Source organism: Hylobates moloch, unplaced genomic scaffold, assembly GCF_009828535.3.
Source record: "Hylobates moloch isolate HMO894 unplaced genomic scaffold, HMol_V3 SCAFFOLD_16, whole genome shotgun sequence".
Classification (NCBI taxonomy): domain Eukaryota; kingdom Metazoa; phylum Chordata; class Mammalia; order Primates; family Hylobatidae; genus Hylobates; species Hylobates moloch.
The window spans coordinates 10,864,239-10,886,436 of record NW_026652291.1 but is presented as its reverse complement, the minus strand read 5'-3'; the positions used below and the strand labels follow the sequence as shown (position 1 = coordinate 10,886,436).

General features: G+C 46.0%; 1 pseudogene; it reads right to left on the bottom strand.

Annotated features, from left to right (window-relative positions):
• Nucleotides 1-11,809: 11,809 nt before the first annotated feature.
• LOC116456225 (thyroid transcription factor 1-associated protein 26-like) lies at nucleotides 11,810-14,356 on the bottom strand (annotated as a pseudogene).
• Between the last annotated feature and the right edge of the window lie 7,842 nt (nucleotides 14,357-22,198).

Below are 22,198 nucleotides of genomic sequence, written 5' to 3'. Positions count from 1 at the left end.
CAGAGAAAATTAATTTTGACTTCCTCATTATGCAGATCTATTTCAGATGAAGTAACAATTTTAATGCAAAAAAATGAAATTTTAAAAATGCTGAAGAAAACATAGGACAAATTTGTGTGTGTGTGTGTGTGTGTGTGTGTTTCTTGCCATGATCCTAAATCCAAAACCTATAATAATTTGGACTACATAAAATTTCAATATTTGACATGACATAAGTAGCATGAAGTTATAAGTAACATGAAGTTATAAGTAACAAACTTTAAGAACAAAATTCTAGGAGATGATATCGCTATAGCAATACTTATAGAGATATTGATATAGATAGAATCTTCTCCAAATTATTAAGGAATTATTGATAGAGAAAAAACAAAATCAGAAAAGAACATGAACAGTTCACAGAAAAGCAAATACAGGTGGCATTTAAGTGCAGAGGATCACAATAAGTGAAATCCACAAATTGATACCAGATTCATCTAAGAGAGTGATAAAGAGCTGATGAGCTAGACTGGCAATACATTGTGTGGTAAAGGGTATGGGAAAACAGGCACCTGCAGAAACTTTGGGTGGGTATGTAAATGGATATGACCTTGGGGCCAATTTTTACAATATTTGTCAAAATTTAAAGTTTTTTCTTTCATTGACTGTTACACTTGCAGGAATTTGTTTAATAAACCAATAGGATGGTCACGTGCAGTGTCTCATGCCTGTAATCCCAGCACTTTGGGAGGCCCAGGCGGATGGATCACCTAAGATCAGGAGTTTGAGACCAGTCCCAGCTACTCGGGAAGCTGAGACAGGAGAATCTCTTGAACCTGGGAGGCGGAGGTTGCAGTGAGCCAGGATCAGCCACTGCACTCCAGCCTGGGCTACAGTGAGACTCCGTCTCAAAAACAAAACAAAACAAAACAAAACAAAAAACCAATAGGACAAGTATTACACACACACACACACACACACACACACACATCACACACAAGAATATTCAGTACAGCATTGTTTTGGGGGCAAAGAACCAGAAACAAGCTCAACAAGAGACTGAGGGAATAAGTATGGTACAGCCATTCAGTCCAGTGCTACCCCGTTATTAAAAAACAAGAAGCAGGTGGTGGTCTCTAACTCCAGCAGCCCCTCGAGCTTGCTGAGCTGCCACTGAAGGAGAAGGTGTAAGTAAGGAGATCTCTACACTGTGGTTTGCACAAAGCCACCTGCCCCCAAAACCACCCACAGCTAAGCACCCAGGAAGCTGCAGGCTACAAAAGCCCCTCTCAAGAGCTGCCGGACAGGTGAAAAAACGTCAAGATCAGAGGCCAGAACTGCAGCATTCCATGAAATTAGAAGTTATCAGAGTCAGAACTTCAGATTTGCTAACTTTCTTTCTAGTGCCTGGTGCCAGAAATTGCTCAAAACTTCAAATCAGATCTGCGCTTCCAGACCCAGCCACTGGTACTTTACAGAAGGCAAGGGAGGCCTTTTCTGGTTGGCTTTGAAAAAAAAAATTGTACATACACGGTAGGTGTATGTATTTGCAGGGTACATGAGATATTTTGAAACAGACATGCAATGTAAAACAATCACATCACGGAGAATGGGGTATCCATCCCCTCAAGTACTTATCCTTTATGTTACAAACAATCCAATTGCACTCTTTTAGTTATTTTTTAAATATACAATTAAATTATTATTGACTATAGTCACTCTGTTGTGCTATCAGGTAGTATATCTTATTTATTATTTCTACCTATTTTTTTTTACCCATTAAGCATACCCACCTGAGCCTCATACTACCCTTTCCCGCCTCTAGTAACCATCATTCTATGTTCTATGTCCATGAGTTCATTTTTTTTTTTATAGATCTCACAAACAAGTCAGAATATGAGATGTTTATCTTTCCGTGCTTGGCTTATTTCCCTTTAACATAATGATCTCCAGTTCCACCCACACTGTTGCAAATGACTGAACCTCACTTTTTTTTTTTTTTTTTTGAGACAGAGTCTTGCTCTGTCGCTCAGGCTGGAGTGCAGTGGTGTGATCTCAGCTCACTGCAAACTCTGCCTCCTAGGTTCTAGCAATTCTTCTGTCTCAGCCTCCCAAGTAGCTGGGATTACAGGCGCGAGCCACCACACCGGGCTAATTTTTGTATTTTTAGTAGAGATGGGGTTTCTCCATGTTGGCCAGGCTGGTCTTGAAGTCCTGGTCTCAAGTGATCCACCCGCCTCGGCCTTCCAAAGTGCTGGGATTACAGGTGTAAGCCACTGAGACTGGCCTCTGATTCTTTCTTTACGGCTGAATAGTACTCCATTGTGTATATGTACCACGCTTTCTTTATCCATTCATCTGTTGATGGACACTTAGATTGCTTCCAAATCTTAACTAATGTAAACAGTGCTGCATCAAACATAGGAGTGCAGATATCTCTTCAATATACTGATTTCCTTTCTTTTGGGAACACACCCAGCAGTGGGTTTGCTGGATCATATGCTAGCTCTATTTTTAGTCTTTTGAGGAACCTGCAAACTGTTCTCCACAGTGGTTGTACTAATTTACATTCCCACCAACAGTGTACGAGGGTTCCCTTTTCTCCACATCCTCATCAGCATTTGTTATTGACAGTCTTTTGGATATAAGCAGTTTTAACTGGGGTGAGATGGTATCTTATTGTAGTTTTGATTTTCGTTTCTCTGATGATCAATGATTTGAGCAACTTTTCACATGACTTTTTGCCATTTATATATCTTCTTTTGGGAAATGTCTATTCATGTCTTTAGCCCAATTTTAAAATCAGATAATTAGATTTTTTTCATGTAGAGTTGTTTGAACGCCTTCTATATTCTGGTTATTAATCCCTTGTCAGGGGGGTAGTTTGCAAATATTTTCTTCCATTCTGTGGGTTGTCTGTTCATTTTGTTGATTGTTTTCTTTGCTGTGCAGATGCTTTTCAACTTGTGATCATGTTTTCCATTTTTGCTTTGGTTGCCTGTGCTCATGGCGTATTGCTCAAGAAATATTTGCCTGAACCAGTGTCCTGGAGTTTCCCCAATATTTTCCTGTAAGAGTTTCATAGTTTGGCATGTTGGATTTAAGTCTTTGATCCATTTTGATTTGATTTTTGTATTTGGTGAGAGATAGGGATCAAGTTTCATTCTTCTGCATATCAATATTCAGTTTTTCCCTCACCATTTATTGAAGAGAACGTCTTTACCCTGGTGTATGATCTTGCCATCCTTGTTGAAAATGAGTTCACAATAAGTGTGTGCATTTGTTTCTGCGTTCTGTAGGCTGTTCCATTGATCTATGTGTCTGTTTTCATGTCGGTACCATGTGGTTTTGATTACTATAACTCTGTAGTATAATTTGAAGTCAGGTAATACGATTCCTCCAGTTTTGTTCTTTTTGCTTGGGGTAGCTTTGGCTATTCTGGGTCTTTTGTGGTTCCCTATAAATTTTAGGATTATTTTCTCCTTTTCTGTGAAGAATGTCATTGGTATTCTTATAGGGATTGCAATGAATCTGCAGATTGCTTTAGGTAGCATGAACATTTTAACAATATTGATTCTTCCATTCTTCCAATCCATGAACATAGAATATTTTTCCCTTTTTGGTGTCCTCTTCAATTTCTTTCATCAGTGTTTCATAATTTTCATTACAGAGATCTTTCACCTCTTTGGTTAATTCCTAGGCATTTAATTTTATGTGTGGCTATTGTAAATTGATTACTTTTTTATTTTATTTTCATATTGTTCACTGGGGGCATATAGAATTGCTACTAATTTTTGTATGTTACTTTTGTATCCTACAATTTTACTGAATTTGTTGATCAGCTCTAACGGTTTTTTGGCGGGGTCCTTAGGTTTTTCCAAACATAAGATCATGTCATCTGCAGACAAGGATAATCTGACTTCTTCCTTTCCAATTTGGATGCCCTTTACTTGTTTCTCTTGTCTGACTTCTCTAGCTAGGACTTCCAGTACTATGCTGAATAACAGTGGTGAAAGTGGGCAACCTGGTTGTGTTCCAAATTTTAGAGGAAAGGCTTTCAGTTTTTCCCCCCTTCAACATGATACTAGCTGTGGGTCTGTCATATATGGTTTTTATTATGTTGAAGTACGTTCCTTTTATCCCCAGTTTTTTGAGGGTTTTACTCATGAAGGAATGTTGAATTTCATTAAATGCTTTTTCAGCATCAATTGAGATGATCATATGGTTTTCATCCTTCATTCTGTTGGTATGAAGTATCACATAGGCTGATTTGTGTATGTAAAACCATCCTTGCATCCCATGGATAAATCCCACTTGTTCTTGATGAATAATCTTTTTTAATGTATTGTTGAATTCAATTTGGAAGTATTTTGTTGAGAATTTTTGCATCAATATTCATCAGAAGTTTTGGCCTGTAGTTTTCTTTTCTGATGTGACTTTGACTGGTTTTGGTATCAGGGTAATATTGGTTTCATAGAATGAGTTTGGAAATGTCCTCTCCTCCTCCATTTTTTGGAACAGTTTGAGTAGGATTGGTACTAGTTCTTCCTTAAACATTTAGTAGAATTCAACAGTGAAGCCATTGGATGCCAGAGTTTTCTTTACGGGGAGACTTTTTCTTTTTCTTTCTTTAAACTTTTACGTTCAGGAGAACAGAAGGTTTGTTATGTAGGTTTAATTACATAACAAATAGACAAATAGACAAATGGGATCTAAAAGAGCTTCTGCATGGCAAAAGAAACTACCATCAGAGTGAACAGGCAACCTACGGAATAGGAGAAAATTTTTGCAATCTACCCATCTGACAAAGGGCTAATATCCAGAATCTACAAAGAACTCAAACAAATTTACAAGAAAGAAACAACCCAAAAACGTGGGCAAAGGATATGAACAGACACTTCTCAAAAGCAGACATCTATGCAGCCAACAGACACATGAAAAAATGCTCATCATCACTGGTCATCAGAGAAATGCAAATCAAAACCACAATGAGATACCATCTCATGCCAGTTAGAGTGGCAGTCATTAAAAAGTCAGTAAACAACAGATGCTGGAGAGGATGTGGTAAAATAGGAATGCTTTTACACTGTTGGGAGTATAAATTAGTTCCACCATTGTGGAAGACAGTGTGGCGATTCCTCAAGGATCTAGAACTAGAATTACCATTTGACCCAGCAATCCCATTACTGTGGATATACCCAAAGGATTCTAAATCATGCTACTATAAAGACACATGCACATGTATGTTTATTGCAGTACTATTCACAATAGCAAAGACTTGGAACCAACCCAAATGTCCATCAATGACAGACTGGATTAAGAAAATGTGGCACATATACACCATGGAATACTATGCAGCCATAAAAAGGATGAGTTCATGTCCTCTGCAGGGACATGGATGAAGCTGGAAACCGTTATTCTGAGCAAAGTATCACAAGGACAGAAAACCAAACACCACATGTTCTCACTCGTAGGTGGGAATTGAACAATGAGATCACTTGGACACAGGGCGGGGAACATCACACACTGGGGCCTGACAGGGGGTAGGGGACTGGGGGAGGGATAGCACTAGGAGAAATACCTAATGTAAATGATAGGTTGATGGGTGCAGCAAACCAACATGGCACGTGTATACCTATGTATCAAACCTGCATGTTGTGCACATATACCCTAGAACTGAAAGTATAATAATAAAAAAACTTCTTCCTTTTCTTGGTAGTTCTGAACATTCAATATTTTTCCCATGGGGTTAAATGTACCTAAGTATATGATTACTTGCAATCGTGAAAAAAACGGGGGTCAGAAATCAAGAATTGGCAGTTTTTCTATTTTTATTTCTTGTGAATATTTAATATAAATGCAGAGAAGTAAAGCATTAACACAAGCCTGAATGTTTCAGTGAATAAGTTTCAGCAGTTCAACTTAGTATCAACTATAAACAAACATGTCAAAGTTTCCTGGACAATGCGAGCATTCACATTTTGTAAAACAGGTAAATTTCTTACTGACGACCACTAAGTGGTGTCTGTAGCATTTTTATCATATAGTGATTCTATCTATTCACTATACGTTGTCCTACATTGCAAGTATGTGTTTTAAATGTTGTCTGGCTTCTGTGCTTTTCCTGCAGGTTTGCTATTAAAATACATTAAACTGTATTTTAGAAAGAAAGACACAGATCTGCACACATGACAAAAAATAACAGATGGTAGTGGCAAAAAGGTAAGACATGAAACAATGTATGCAATATGATTCTGTGTTTTTTAAAAAACACATATAATGCCTTTAAAAGGATACACAAAAGCTGACAATAATTGTTAAAACAATGACCCTGGGGTAAGAGGTTGGGGAGGTGGTGCAGAGTTTGTGTTGGGGTTGGGAGATGATGAGAAATGTGCTTCTCAGTGACATGCACAAGTGCCTGTTGGATTGCTTACCACATATTAACTACGCAAATAAATGTATATGACAGGTCTTCCCACTCTGAGATCAGGTAAATAATCACATATTTTCTTAGAGATTTCTACATTTTTCTTTTACTTGTTTTTAGATTTAAGTTTCTAATTCAACTGGAATTTATCTTGGGAACAAGTGTATGATACTGTTTCTCTAACTCTGAGCCCTGGGCTCCATAGAGTTACAGCCGGGGAAACCCCCAGGCAGGGAGCAGGGAAAGGAACAGGCTGACACAGCTCCACCTTCATCCGGACTCTATGTAGGAATGCTGCCTCGATGTTGCAGTCCGCGCATGCAGGTGGGGAAATAATAGCCAGGAATTCAGAAGTGAGTTCAAATCTAGTGATGCAAAATTCAGTAATTTCAGAGAAAAAAAAAACAGAGGAGGATGTCAGCGTTCTTGTAGTCACCAATCCTGGAAAAGCAAAATAAATAGAGGAGAACAAACAACTAAACCGTCAACTTCTGAAAGTCTGACCTTAAATCAGCCTTAATGAGAACTCATGGACACAGGAAGCGGAACATCACACTCTGGGGAACTGTTGTGGGGTGGGGGGAGGGGGGAGGGACAGCATTAGGAGATACACCTAATGCTAAATGACGAGTTAATGGGTGCAGGAAATCAACACGGCACGTGGATACATATGTAACAAACCTGCACATTGTGCACATGTACCCTAAAACCCTAAAGTATAATAAAAAAAAAAAAAAAAGAGAAAACTCCCCCCAAAAAAAAAAAAAAAAAAGAAATTAAAGGGGCCAGGCACGGTAGCTCATGTCTGTAATCCCAGCACTTTGGAAGGTCGAGGCAGGCGGATCACCTGAGGTCAGGAGTTCAAGACCAGCCTGGCCAACGTGGCGAAACCCCGTTTATATTAAATATACAAAAGTTAGCCGGGCATGGTGGTGCACGCCTTTAATCCCAGCTATTCAGGAGGCTGAGGCAGGAGAATCACTTGAATCTGGGAGGCAGAGTTTGCAGTGAGTCGAGATCGCACCATTGCACCCAGCCTGGGCCACAAGAGGGAAATTCCATCTCAAAAAAAAAAAAAAAAAAAATTAAAGGGAAAGTAACACAGAACGTTTTAAAGTCTACAGTTTTAAAGAAAGAGCCTGTCTCAAACAGGGAGGAGGCGCTCCTCATCAAGAGCCTACACCTGGGACATCAGATAGGAGACACGTGGGAGAAGATGGAATTCTGCAGCCACTGAGGCTGGTGACACAAGAAAGCTGAAAATCTATGGGGCTTGGAATGGCGTATATTTCTTTACTTTTTGGTCTTTACTGAGCTCCTACTGCAAAACAAGAATTTCCTAGGAGCTGGGGATACCGCAGTGAGCAAAGCAACCAAACACCTCTGCCTCTAGGGTGTTTGCCTCCTAGTAGGGCGTGACAAGCAGCAAAGAAAACCATGAAGGGGAAAGACAAGACAGTGCATCAGATGGAGATGACTGTCACGAAGAAACCATAGCAGGGGGGCGGGGGAGGGACAGGGAATGAGGGGAGAGGGATGGTGGAGGTGGTTGGAGAAGGTGACCTAGAGGGTGCTCTGTAGATACCTGGGGAAAATGTGGCCAGGCAGGGCCAGCACATACAGTAGTGCCCGTGCTATGAAGGTCCAGTGGAGAGAGCGAGGGGGGACGTGCCTGGCCCCCCTCATGGACATTGCTCTCTGGGGCCTGGAGCTGGACTGGTGTGACCTCCAGCTTCAGGACTCACACTCTCATAAGAACAATCTGATGCCCAAGGAGACTGGGAGCTTTTGGAGGCAAGGCCCTGCCCAGGCAGGATTACCTTAAATAGCCTATTTGTTTGTTTGTTTGTTTATTTATTTATTTATTTATTTATTTATTTATTTATTTATTTATATTTTTGAGACAGAGTCTCACTCTGTCCCCCAGGCTGCAGTGCAGTGCAGTGCCTTGATCTTGGTTCACTGCAACCTTCACTTTCCAGGTTCAAGCGATTCTCGTGCCTCAGCCTCCCAAGTAGCTGAAATTACAGGTGTTCACCACTATTCTCGGCTAATTTTTGTATTTTTAATAGAGACGGGATTTCACCATGTTGGCCAAGCTGGTCTTGAATTCCTGACCTCAGGTGATCCACCCACCTCGGCCTCCCAAAGTGCTAGGATTACAGGCGTGAGCCACCACGCCCAGCCAAAGAGGCTCTTTTAATGCCCAGAGCCCGTCACTGTCAGAAAGATTTGCTTCCTAAAGCCTTAGTTCATCAGATATGTCAGTTTTGTAAACATTCTGAGCCTCAAGTTTTGGGGAATCTGAATTTAAAGAGCAATGCAAGGTTTTCTTTTTGTTTTTGTTTTGTTTTTCTTTTTTTAAGAAAGGGGAGAGGGAAAGAAGGCAATTGGTCAGAGCCAGCCACAGAGAGGCCTGGAGGATGCGTGCATGTGTATGTCCTATGCCTAGATACAAAGCTGTACAATAAGCCCTGTGGCCACCTGGTGGTGGCCACTGTCACACAAGGAACAAGGCCCCAGCCCCAAGCAAAGCCCTCTTCAGTTCAGTCTGTCTTCACACAGAGGCCAGGAGAGGGGTCTGGGCTCTTTCCCTGGTGAGAGACCACTGATCGTGACATTTTTTTTCTCACCCCCCCAGCTAGGGCTGGGCCACCCCTGCCAACAGGACACCCATTTCTCCCGTCTCTCTTTTTTGCTGTCTTCAGGGTGCAATGTGAATTGGGGCGGGACAGTCTGATGTCGGGTGAGCAGCCCCAGCACTCAGCACTGGGCTCTGAGCTCCCGGGGTGGACAGGCAGAAAGAAGTGGATCCACCTCCTAGCCCTGCGCCTGAATTGTTGCTGGACTTTAGCACTTAATTCAGATCAAAGGCACTCAGTACTGACCCCCTCTCGACCCAAGTCTCTTCACCTGTAAACCTGGGACCAGGTTTCCTGCTTCAGGGGATTCAGGGAGGATCAGTCACACAGTGTCCTCCTCCAAGACAAAGACTGGGTCTTGTTCATCTGCAGCTGCTCGGTGCCTCCAAGTGCCTTTTGGTTAAGCAATGTCCTACTGAATTCCTCTACTGAAATGCATGTTCATTAACGTCTCTGCAATTTAGCATAAATTAAATTATTGATATCTTTGTGCCACTCCAAAAGAGCAAGGATTTAGAGGAGCCTCAGCTAACAGAGCTCAGATAAGACACTGTTGGTACCAATGATAATTCCTGCCAAGAGTCCTGTCCTAAACCCAATGGAAACTCCTGGGAAACAGAAGGCATCAAATGGCATTGGCTGGCATGGTGGCTCACTGCTGTAATCCTAGCACTTTGGGAGGCTGAGGCAGGTGGATGGCTTGAGCCCAAGAGTTCCAGATCAGCCTGGGCAACATAAGGAAACCCTGTCTCTACTAAAAATACAAAAAATTATCCAGGCGTGGTGACACGCACCTGCAGTCCCAGCTATTCCGGAGGCTGAGACAGAAGGATCACCTGAGCCCAGGAAGTTGAAACTCAGTGAGCCAAGATTGCACCAATGCACTCCAGCCTGGGCGACATGAGTGAGATCCTGTCTCAAAAAAAAAAAGGGGGTGCTAATGAGCCCTGTATGAATGTTCATTAACAGGCATGTGGAGTCAGAGGAACAGAGTCCAAGTCAAGCCATTGTGTGTGAGTAAATTCCTTGACTCTCCTAGCCTCGGTATCCTCATCTGTAAAATGAGGACCAGTGAACTGTCCCCATGTGCCCCGCGCATTGATCGGGAGCATCAAGCGAGATGAGTGAGCTCGCTTTGCTAAGGGCAGGTGTGGTGGGGGTGCTTGCTGTGGTGTACCCAGAGGGTGCATGGGACAAGCCACATAGCTCCTAACTTCCATGCTCAGGAGATTAAAACGGGACTGTGTCAAGTGTCCACTGAAGCCCCCCAGGGGTCAATAGTAAAACAGTAGGCCTCCAAATCTCCCCATAATCCGAGATGAGATGCTGAACTACTGATACGGGACTTGTAAAGATGGTGCAAGAAAACGCGTTTGGCGACCCTCAGCCTATTCTATCTAACTGAATAGAAGAGACAAAGAGAGAGGGGACCTCTTGGGGACAGCTGTTGGACTAAGGTATTCCCTGCCCCTGAGAAGGAACTATCCTCCCTCCTTACCTCAAGCCCTGGGAGAGGGCCTTGGTAACCCTGGGAGAGCTATGTCCCCGGGTGTCCGTGCACGCAGAGGCTGGTGGGTGTCAGCCTCGTGCCTGGGGAAACCTGAAGGCAAGAGGGCAGCTGCCAGCCTGAAGTGTCAGAGAGCAGAGGTGTCCGGGAGGAAGAAGGGCTGGACCGGGCTTGAGCGGTCCTTCCACAGAGAGTGGTCGGAAGCATGAAGCTGTGCCCCCACCAACTTAGCTTCCACCAGAGGAGCTGGCTTGGGGGGTCTTGGAAAGGGACTTTGCACAGAGGCACCTGGAGGGATGGAATGTCCCAGGACCACAGGCTGACAGAGCCCGAAGGCGGAGGGTACAGGCGAGTCCTGGAGGTTTCAGGTGAGGGGATTGCTAAGAAACCTGCAAGAAGGGTGCCCGTGAACATCGCCAAGCCCAGACCTCGAGTGCTCTCAGGCAGAGCTTTTCACATCCTAGAGCAGCAGGAAGGATGCCTGGTGAGCAGAGGGGAGGCGCTGGGGGTAAAGACAGAAGCAGCCACCAGCCCACCCCCACCGGAGGAGTGAAAGAAAAGTTTATCTTTGGCTGGAATTCAATGTTTTCATTATGACACTGGACTAAACAAAGGATTTTTTTCATTCATATCCTGTTTTATTTATGAGCCATCCCAACAACATTTAGCTTATGTAGGAAATATGTATAGAATCTCAAAGTTGGCTGTTGAAAGTTTAAAACAAAAAAAACTCACCTGTTTTGTCTTTTAAAGTAAGCAAAATTTCCTTTAAATAACAACATGGTGTCGAATCTCAACATTTACTTGTTTTTAACCCCCAACAGCAATCTGCTTTCATACATACTCTGCACATAATATTTTTTGAAACATATATAGAAAATTTTCTTTTTGGCTAAGCATAGTGGTTCATGCCTGTAATCCCAGAACTTTGGGAGGGCCAAGGCGAGAGAATTGCTTGAGTCCAGGAGTTCGAGACCAGCCTGGGTAACATGGCAAAACTCCATCTCTAAAAAACAAAATAAAAGGAAAAGAAAAACAAATTTTAATTAAAAATATAAAACATAAAATTTAAAAAAGGAAAGAAAAAGTTTTTATTTTTTTACCAGAACAAAAATATTTGCGCACTTTCTGTTTAGTAGAGTTAGCAATGCAGCTATGCTGACAAATTTAGCTCTTTGTTGGGAAGCACCTGTTACATACACAAAAAAATCCAAGAGACAGCAGATATTTTCACCTGTAAGAACAATGTCTAATTTAACTTTTTTCTTCTATTTTTTGAAGAAGATACTCCATTTGTGAATTTAAATTTGGTTGGCCCTTTTTAGTCTCTTTGTTTCATTTTTTTTTTCTCTATTTTTTTTTCCTTCACCCAGGCTGGAGTTCGGTGGCGCCATCTCGGCTCACTGCAACCTCCGCCTCCCGGGTTCAAGTGATTCTCGTGCCTCAGCCTCCCAAGTAGCTGGAACTACAGGCGTGCACCACCAGACCCGGGTAATTTTTGTATTATAATTTTTTTTTTTTTTTAGTAGAGATGGGGTTTTGCCATGTTGACAAGGCTGGTCTCAGACTCCCAGCCTCAAGTGATCTGCCTTCCTCGGCCTTCCAACATGCTGTCACTACAGGCATGGGCCGCTACACTCAGCCCTGGGCTCCATACTTTGAGCACTCCCATCTTTTTCTTTTTGTAGGGGCTTTGAGCTTCTTCTCCCTCCTGTTTTCTCCTCTCACATTCTTGTTTCTTAGCACGCTTAGCTTGTACCTGTTCCTAGTCTTCTGTGGCTCTCTGATTTGATGTTTGAACTTTTCTTTGGGATGGCAAAGGAGTTCACTGTTGTTCTGCATTGTTCTTCTGGCTGAGGCTGGTCACAGTGACACTGACCTTCAAGCAAACCTGATCATGCTACACTCTTCTTCAGGCAAAGGCTGGTCAACTTTTCAGAGCTGCTTCCTGAATCTCTCCTCTTCAGTTAAATAGCGACATTTCAAATGATCTGGGCATCGACCTGTGAATTGAGATTCCTGTGACATTGGAGACTTCTTTTCCTTCCACGGCAATTTCTTGTAACTTTGCTGGATCTTCCATTTTTTTCAAAATGCAAAGCCTGTCTCTAGTGAACACTCCCCACGAAGGCTTGCAGACAGTTAGGCAGCCACGATCTCTCATTCACATTCTTATTCCTGTATCCATCCAGAGAAACCCCTTCACCATACCACCATATACATATACATTAACTATTAGTAGGCAGAGGACTTTTTATTATCCAAGAGTGACTAGAAAAAGCTAAGCCATGGGACCTGCTGGAGACAGCGCTTAGGAACGGGGAAAAAAGTAGATCATCACTGGGGTAATAGAGACAAGGGGAGGGCAAATCCAGACGCTTTAGGATGGAATCCTCGAGTCCCACCTGTGAAAACCTGTAGCCCTGTTCATAGAAGAGCATAAAGGCATAGAGGGAAGTCTTGTAAAATAACCACTAAAATGTCAACGGTGGTTTGTGGAAAGGACTGAGGAATGTGGGGCAGGGATACTGAAAGGCATCTATTGCTTTTTTTTAATTCTAGGTGTTCTTGTATACGGGGGTACTTTTTTTGAGATGGAGTCTCGCTCTGTAGCCCAGGCTGGAGGGGCAGTGGTGCAATCTCGGCTCACTGCAACCTCCACCTCCTAAGATCAAGCAATTCTCCCTGCCTCGGCCTCCTGAGTAGCTGGGATTACAGGGGCCTGCCACCACACCCAGGTAATTTTTGTATTTTTTCATAGAGACGGGGTTTCACCATGTTGGCCAGGCTAGTCTCGAACTCCTGACCTCAGGTAATCTGCCCGCCTTGGCCTCCCAAAGTGCTGGGATTACAGGCATCAGCCACTGTGCCTAGCCTAGGGGGTACTTTCTGAGATGAGGGTGTAGACAGGCATCACTGGAGTAATTACAGGACAAGTAATAAGTGCATCTGTATACACACACATACCCCACCTCTTCCCCACCTTTAAGGCCAACCTTTGTCCTCTGACCCTGTCTCTTGCTTGCAGGCATCACTGGCCTCTGGAGACCATGAACATCTGCTGCATCAACCCAAATTCAGGCCTGGCCTGGCCCACCCCAGTGCCCAGCAGTGAAGGCTGAAGGAGATGGAAGCTAAGGAATGAAAGGGAGACAGATTGCAGGGAGGGGGCATCCATATGCCTTCCTTGTTCTCCTTTCTTTTATATAAACACTGTCATCTGCCATTAAATGTGAAGACTATGTCGACTGGAGAAACTGTCTGACAGCTTCCTGGAAAGCACTCTCGGTTCATTACGCAAATATCCATGGCCTCACTTGTAATCACTCATGGAGTGCCAGAGTCACTCCTAGTTCCTGCCAACAGCACGGCCCTTCTCCTTGAGACGTCGGAAGGAATCGAGAGGAAACCAGATGAGCCTGAGCCTCTTACCTACTCCCTGACCCTTCGGGAGGAAAATGTGTTTAGCCAGAAAAGCAGTGTCACCCCCCAATCGAGAGACCATTATTGAGCCAGGGAGCAGCTCCCATTTCCGTTCAGGGTATTTCCTTTTGGTTTGAGCCCCAAGTACTATCCTAGGTGGAAAGAGCTCCTGGGATACTGTTTTCTGTGGAGTTTGAAAAGAACATCAGCATCATAAATGTGGGCTCACTTAGAAGCCTCAGATTTCACATCTAGTAAGCGCTTCCAGGTCCCTGGCTTTGAGGTGGGAGCACAAGACCTTGTGATGTGGACTTCACCATTCATCCCTCCACCCACATGCACAGAGCACCTACTGTGCGCCAGCTCCTGGCTATGCATGCTGGACTCAGAGAGGGAAAAATGTAGCCTGCCCTAGAGGCTCAGTCTGGGGGAAGGACAGATATGAAAATACATATGAGCAGGTGGCCTTTGCGGATGCTGGGATGGAGGTCTGTATAGGGATGGTGGGACGCAAACGCAGGAGAGGCAGGAGAAGGAAGCAGGCAGAGCTTTGAGGAGGGAAAAAGACCTGAGATTACCAGGAAACAAGGCCAAGAAGGAGACACGAGAGGGAGCCACGCCAGCGAAGAGATGTTAGAACTTTCATGGGACCAGAAAGGGACCAATGTGGAAATGGAGGACATTTGTGTGTGGCTCCCTAACTTCCCAGAGCCTTAGCACACACTTCCCATATTTCAGGTTTCCCCTCTTAGGAACCCCAGCCTTCCCAAGGTAGAAGCCAGCAGCTCTTTCCCGGCTTCCCTTCCAGCTAAGGTACAGCCATATGACCTTGAGTCCACCAATCAGATTCAGCCGAGGGAGGCTTCATTTTGGAAGCCAGTGGTGTGATGACAGAGGCGGCTCTTGGACTAGCCCTGCAGGCTTCCTCCTACAAGGGTGACTGCAATCCCAGGGGTAACCCGCCATGTCCACCATCGCCCACACCAGCCTCCTGTCCTATTTAGCAGCAGAGGCACCAGGCCCTCCACTGGGCTGGAATGTGGCCACTGCTCCTACCCAGGAGACTCCAAGCCTGCACCCCTGGCTCTCCTGAAGGGTCTGAGAGCTGCTAACACCCTTTAGTGATCTCCTTTTCTCTCTAAACTCACAAGAGTGGGTTTTATTGCTTGTAACCAAGAATTCTGATTGGTATAGTGGGGATATAACAAGAGCTAGAACTAGAGATGCAGACAGGAGCCAAGTGCCAGCATCCGTATGCAGCCCTAGGAGTCTGGACTAGACCCTGGAGCCCAGTGGCTATCCGTTGGGTGCTGCAGAGACCTGACAATTTCATGGAGCTTCCTGAAGGCTGAAGTGGGGGCTTCTGCACCCCTTTCCTACACCCAGCTGTTCTGTCTTTAACTCTTTCACACACTGCTGAGCTTTCAAATGCAGATTGCATTTCTAAAAAAACAACAATAATACCCCTACCATTCATTGAGCACTTGTCACTTGTCAGGCACTGTGCCACAGGTTGTATTATCCAAGGTGGCTGCAATAGCATCTTCCATCACACAGGCTCTTGTTTCAACGTGACCTTGACAGCCCCTGCACCAAGAGGCCTGTGAATCCGTGGCTACTGTGAAACTGACGCTGCGTGACTTCCAAAGCTAGGTCATAAAAGTGGATGCAACTTCTGTCTGGTTCTCTCGGGACTCTCAGTCTTAGAGCCCAGCCACCATGCTGGAAGGAAGACTTGGCCAAGCGTGGGTGCTGCAGCTGAGTGAGTCTGGGTCAAATATGGGTGTTACGATCTGGACACTTGGCTAAGAACCCAGTACACAGTCAACATCATCTGTCAGGCAGATAAGCAAGGAAGCTCAGGAATGAGTCTAGCCCCAGCCACTTTCTGACTAAACCCATGAGAGAACAAATGAGAACTGCCCAGATGAGCCCCATCAATCCCCAGAAATGTGAAGGACAATAATAAAATAATTGTCATTGTTTTAAACCACTATGTTTTGGGGTATTTTATAGTTGCAGCAATATCTATTGCTGGAACACATTGTTTAAGTGCCTTAACTAACTGACGCATTTAATATTCACCATGACCTATGAGGTAGGTGTTATTATCATCCATTGTTATTAGTATTAGCCTCACTTTTATAAATGAAGGAGCACAGACACAGAGAGGGTGAGTAACTTTCTCAATGACACACAGGTGACAAGTGGTGGAGCTCAGATTAAACACAGACTGGCCTTAGAGTCAGTCTGTGTTACCACAGGGGTGCGCGGCCTCACTTGAAAAGCCCTGTGGTAAGCCCAGAGAGTCATAAGAGGATCTTAAGGAGGGAAGTGAGTGGGGTAGCCATGGTCAGATTTGTGTTTTAGGAAGATGTGATGTGGGGGAGGGACTAAGGGCAGGTGTCAGGGCAAGGCTGGAGGCAGAGGCCACCTTGGCCATTGCAACATCTAGGTTAGTCCTCAGCAAGGCCTCACCCCAGGCAGTGGCTATGGGGATGAGGAATTGAGAAGAGGAAACAGATTTAAGAGACAGCATCACTGGCTAGGTCATGGGAATGGGGAGGAGCAGGCTCAGGGATGATGCATTGTAGATCGTCAGCATGTTTACTACGGTGGCTGGAAGATAAAGATACCAGCTGCCACTTGTCTTATTGATTTCAGCAATTGCTAAATGCAATGAGTTATTGCTCCCAAAGACCAGCCTTGGGTACCAGCTAATATCACAGTTATCAGCAAACATATTCCCAAGGGTTAGCAGAACTAGGATGTGTGTCAGTAGAAATATGCGTGGTTCTGTCACGCTAACAATCAACCCTAAAATCCCAGAGGTTTAAAAGAAAACAGTACTCATTCATCTGTCCCCTGAGGTCAGCCAAGGGCTCTGCTCCACATTTTCCCCCATCCGTGGCCTCCTTTTCAACCATTGCTGATTACCATTGCAGAGGGAGAGAGAGCTATGGAGAGTCTCAGACCAGTCATTAAGTCTTTCCCCAAGAAGTGACCCAGGTTATACCCACTCACACTGATTGGCCAGATCAGGTCACCTGATCTACACAACTGCCAGGGGGCCAGGAAGTTCAGCCAGGTCCCAGGATGCAAGAGCTAGGTCCCGATAGTCAGCAGGAGATGATGGCGTGGGTGTGTCCTGCCTATAGGGCAGCGTGCTTGTGCCTCCACACCCTGGCTTCGTTTGGGTTAGCACTATTTATGCAACCTTTGACCCCATGTGAGACCCTCGAAGCTGAAAGCCTGTCTCCCTCTTCTCCCCAGCAGCGAGCTCTCGCATCGATCTGATTGCCAGTTACACAGACTGAAAAGTCATCAGATGTGCACTTTTTCTACGTATATATTACACTTTAATAAAAAGTTAATTTAAAAATGGGAAAGACCTACTCACTCCAGCAGGGTAGAAACCCTTTTATCCCAGAGTCTCAGCTCTTGGGACTGGTCCCATTCATTCCTCAGATCTACTCACTCACAAAATCAAAAAGCTGATCCTCAGCCTGACAGCTGTCGGTCCAGGAAGCAGGACCAAGTTAGCCTCAGTCCTCATCCAGTCTCCTTAGGGTCTCTCTGCTTTCTGGCTGAGGCTGAATAAAGGTATCGAGTGGGTTAATTGTGCGGCTACACAGAGGGAACCTCTCAGTTGCACAAAGTCCACTAACCTGGAAACCTGGGCGAGGAGACACTGTTTGTCTCCCAGTTTGTGCTCTTGGGACCTGGCAAACATCTGACCTCTCCTGGATGACTTTTCCAGGGTCAGCCTATTATGAACGAATCCTGACTAATTCAGTCACCCTTCCATTTCTTAAGTATGATTTGTAGCTTAATTGCAGCAGGAAAAAAATAATGAGAAGTGCACAGCCCAGGCCATATCCATAATTCATAACTGCAATAAAACCCTCGACATGCTGTCGTGACTTATGGTAGACTTAGTGGTGTGCACCCTGGGGCCAGCGGAGGGCCCAGATGTTTCCGCTGCAGAATTTAGAGCTCACAGGCTGGAGGATCCAGGCTTCCCAACACTCATGGCAAAGCTCAATCCTGGTTGCAGGCAAAAACCAGAGCTTTGGCTTAGGGCCCAGGGACTCAGGAGGGGCCCATGTGTAGGCTGCCCAGGAAAGCAGGGTGTGTTGGAGGCTTGGAGTCTGGAGACACCATTGAGGAAGCAACTGCAAAGTATCTCAAACCCACAGAGCCCCTCGCCATTGTCATACAGCAGGGCGGGTCTGCACCAGCCCCAAGAGCGCTTAAGGATGATATATCAGTTAAGAGGCAAGGCCATGAATGATAGAAAACCCAGGTCAAATAGCTTAAACTATAAGGGGAATTTATTGGCTCACATAACTGAAAAGTCTAAAGATCACAGGCTTCAGGTGAGGCTTGATCCAGAGGCTCAAATGACGTCATCAGATAGAAGGCATCGTCCATTCTTCTCTCTGCCTTGCACCTCTGGCGCCACACAGTGGCCACTCACTGGCGCTTCCAGGGTTCCCTCTCAAGAAGTCAAATGGCTGCATGAGTTCCACATCTTACAGCGTCAGGGCAAGAAAGACTGCCTCCTTCTGCCAAGCACTGAACAAAGGCCCCAACTCTCACTGGCACCCATTGGGTCAGGTGTCCGTTGCTAAACCAATTACCAGCAGAGGGGTGTGGAGGAGAGCAGAACACGCTGATCAACTGGGGCCAGGCAGGCCAGTGAAGTCCATGGACTCCGTATACTTAAAAAGAGGAGAAGGGTAGTTCCCTAGGGGGAGACTTGTTTGCCCAAAAGAAGCAGAACTGGAGATACTAGGAAGGAAAAGGAGAGATGCTCGCGCCCTAGGCCAGGGGTGGACAAACTGGGTCTGGGGGCCACATCCAGCCCAACATGTGTTTGTGTAGATAAAGTTCTGCTGGAGCTCACCCATATGCCATTCCTTTACAGGCTGCCTGGGGCTGCTTTTGCACTGCAGTGGCAGAATTAAGTCGTTGTCACAGATTCTGTCTATCTGGCCTGCAGAGTCTAAAAAGCTACTACCTGGCCCTTTTCAGAAAGTTTGCTGAGCCTGGACACAGGGGAAGCTTTATTTTAATGGGGGCCTTCTGAGACGATGGCTAAACACAAACACTGGAAACTTCCAGCATCCAGGCACCTTGAAATCATAGTTGGCACCTGCTCCAGCCTTCTGCCCACATTCTGGCTGGGGAACAGGGTGGGGCCGAGAGAGTCAAGATGCAAGAAGTCTTGTGGGTTGTGATCTGGTTCAGCCAGGTCAGGGCAAGGGCACCTGGTCCCTCTAAGCTGCTTGCCAACCAGGTGGCTTAGAATGTGGCACATCTCTTTTGGCCGGGTGCACAGGATGGGCCTGGGGGTCCCAAGGCCCTCTCCATAGCTGGCAGTCGGGACCCCCTGGGGTATGCCATGGAGGGGGCACCCCCCTCTCCCTTCAGCCAAATCTGGCTGCAGGAGGCAGAGTCACCAGCAGGAGGCACAAAGAGACCCCATCAGTGCTGTGCAGGAGGAAGGGAGAATGCCTGCACCGCACTCCTGCGACCACCTGTGTGCCTCTGACTGTTACCCTCCTGCAGGCTCTAGTCACCAGTGCCATTTGGGGAACTCAAAACAGGCTGGGCTCTGATGTCGGGAGAGGTGCACCTTCCACAGCTGTCTACTGGTGTCCCAGAGCCCCGGCCACTTGGCTCTCCTTTCAGGGAGGATGGAGGGGACTCGGCCTACACAACCTCTCCCATCCCTACTCTGAGGTGTGACTCCGGCGGAGGTGACCCCACCTACCCTCCCAGAAGTCCCATGTGCAAATGAGTAGGTCCTGGGCAGTGTGCAGTTTTCTATGCAGGAGGCCACACCCCACCCCACCTCTGGACCCTCTGCACTGGGACTCCATGTCTGCAGGCCTATTCTTTGACCAGCACCAGGGGAGGCAATGCTTAGCGTTGACTTCAGTATTTCCCATGAGCCCATGAAGAGTTGTTGTCCCTGCCCAGTGCCCTCTCTGCTCCGCGTGTGCTGGTCCCCAGCTTCCCATTGGGTTTGGCCGGTGGGGAGCCCGGCAGGGCAAGTCAAGGGAAGACAACTAGATTGGGTGACTTCTCCCTCTCTGTGGGAGCCTCAGGGGCTGGCTGCAGCCCCTCACATGTGGCTCTCTGTATTCTGGTAACTTCTCCCTCCCTTCACCCCTTCGTGTTACTTGTAACTGCTCCTCACTATTGCGAGCCCCTGGGTGCTGACCTCCTTCTTGGGGTTTCCCCAGCCCCTGCGCAAATCTTGCATCTTGGTTTCTGTTAGGACCCTGATACTCAAGCCAAGCCACACAGAGCCTCAGAGGGGCCTGGATGCTGACGGGGCTGGTGAAGGCAGGGTGGGGTGGGGAAGAAGGCCTGGCTCAGGCGGAACCAGCCTAGATTGCTCTGGTGGCCCGCACACCTGCCCCAAATGCCTGCCCACAAAGGAGTTCCCCCAAATTCTGAGGATGGCCGGTTAGCCAGAGCTCCCCTGGCCTGCTGAAGACCGCAGTGGTGGGGCCAAGTGTTTCCCAAGGTTTGAGAATTCCAGCAAGTTTGCTAAAGGGCCAGCACGGGCTTGTTTTCCTGGGGCCTGTGCCCTGGAATGGGGCAAGGAGCTTGAAGCTCCCTCAAAGGCTTCCCACGGAAGCATGCACACAGCTGCGCTCTCACTCCACAAGCAAGCATAGAGACGACACTGCCGTGCTGAAGAGTTAGGGAGCTGAAAGATTTGCCCTGTTACGAAGAGTTTTCTGTCTATAGAGACAGACAAGTAATGATTAAAAAGAAAATTCCAATGTTAGCATGAAAAATGCTACAATTTAGGGAAACACCAGGAATGGGGAGTACTGAGACTTAGGCATTCAAGAAGCTGTTTGAAGGAGGAGACATCCGAGTGCCTCCTAAAATGAGGCTAGAGGAACGCTGTCACCAGGAGGAGAGGGGAAGGGAGGGCCCCCTGCAGAGGGAGCTAGTTTAAAGGTCAGTGAGACAGCAGCGATCCTCCCGGCAAGGAGAGTCACCTGTGTGCCCGGCCCTCCTGGAATAACCTCCTCCCTCTCTCTCACTTAGTTATGTTCATTCTTTTTTAGCGGACCAGAAGTCTCAAATCTTCCCAGTCCCAGTAGTCTGGAAGGCTGCTCTCTGGCATGGTGAGATGGCTGATTCCCACTTTCCACAGTTTGCTTTATTGACAATTATGCATGAGCTCATTGTTCTCAGTGTTTGGACCAATGCATTAATAAGGCTGGAGACAAACGAAGAGGCACCCAAACCTAAGCCATGAAGAGTTAAGGAACACATACTTAGCTTTAGAATTGTGTATTTCATTCTAAGTAATTTAGTTCCTGCCTTTTACAGTTGCAATTAAGAGATGGTAAGTGACAAAAGATTTCTTTTTTATAGGCAGAAAAGCACGTACCCACACGCTCATGCACCCACACAAATTCTATCAGCACCCTTGTGCATGTCCAGGCACACACAGCAATACACAAGAGCCCTTGCCTCTGCCTGTACCACATTTACACACACGTGCACACATGTGCACACTCCATGCAAATGCACGCAGAGATTGGCGCAAATGAGAGCCCACGCTGATTGACTATACATCATGTGCGTTCATTGCATGCGTGGGCATGCTCGCACTAGCACCTGTGTGTGCTGGTGACACATTATGACTTGTAAGAGGCCCTGAGCGTGGAAAAGCTTCTGAAGTATCCTTGCCTCCTATGAGCAATTTAAAAGAAAAGGTTATTTTTTTAAATATCAGAAAATTTGCTGGGTGCGGTGGCTCATGCCTGTAATCCCAGCACTTTGGGAGGCCAAGGCAGGCAGATCACCTGAGGTCAGAAGTTCGAGACCAGCCTGGCCAACATGGTGAAACCCCATCTCTACTAAAAATACAAAATTAGCCAGGCGTGGTGGCACATGCCTGTAATCCCAGCTACTTGGGAGGCTGAAGCAGGAGAATCACTTGAACCTGGGAGGCGGAGGTTGCAGTGAGCCGAGATCGCGCCATTGCACTCCAGCCTGGGCAACAAGAGCAAAACTCCATCTCAAAAAAAAAAAAAAAACTGCTGAGGGCTGGGCACAGTGGCTCATGCCTGTAATCTCAGCACTTTGGGTGGCCGAGGTGGATTGATCACTTGGAATTCCTGGTCTCAGGAATTTGAGACCAGCCTGGGCAATATGGTGAAACCTTGTCTCTACTAAAAA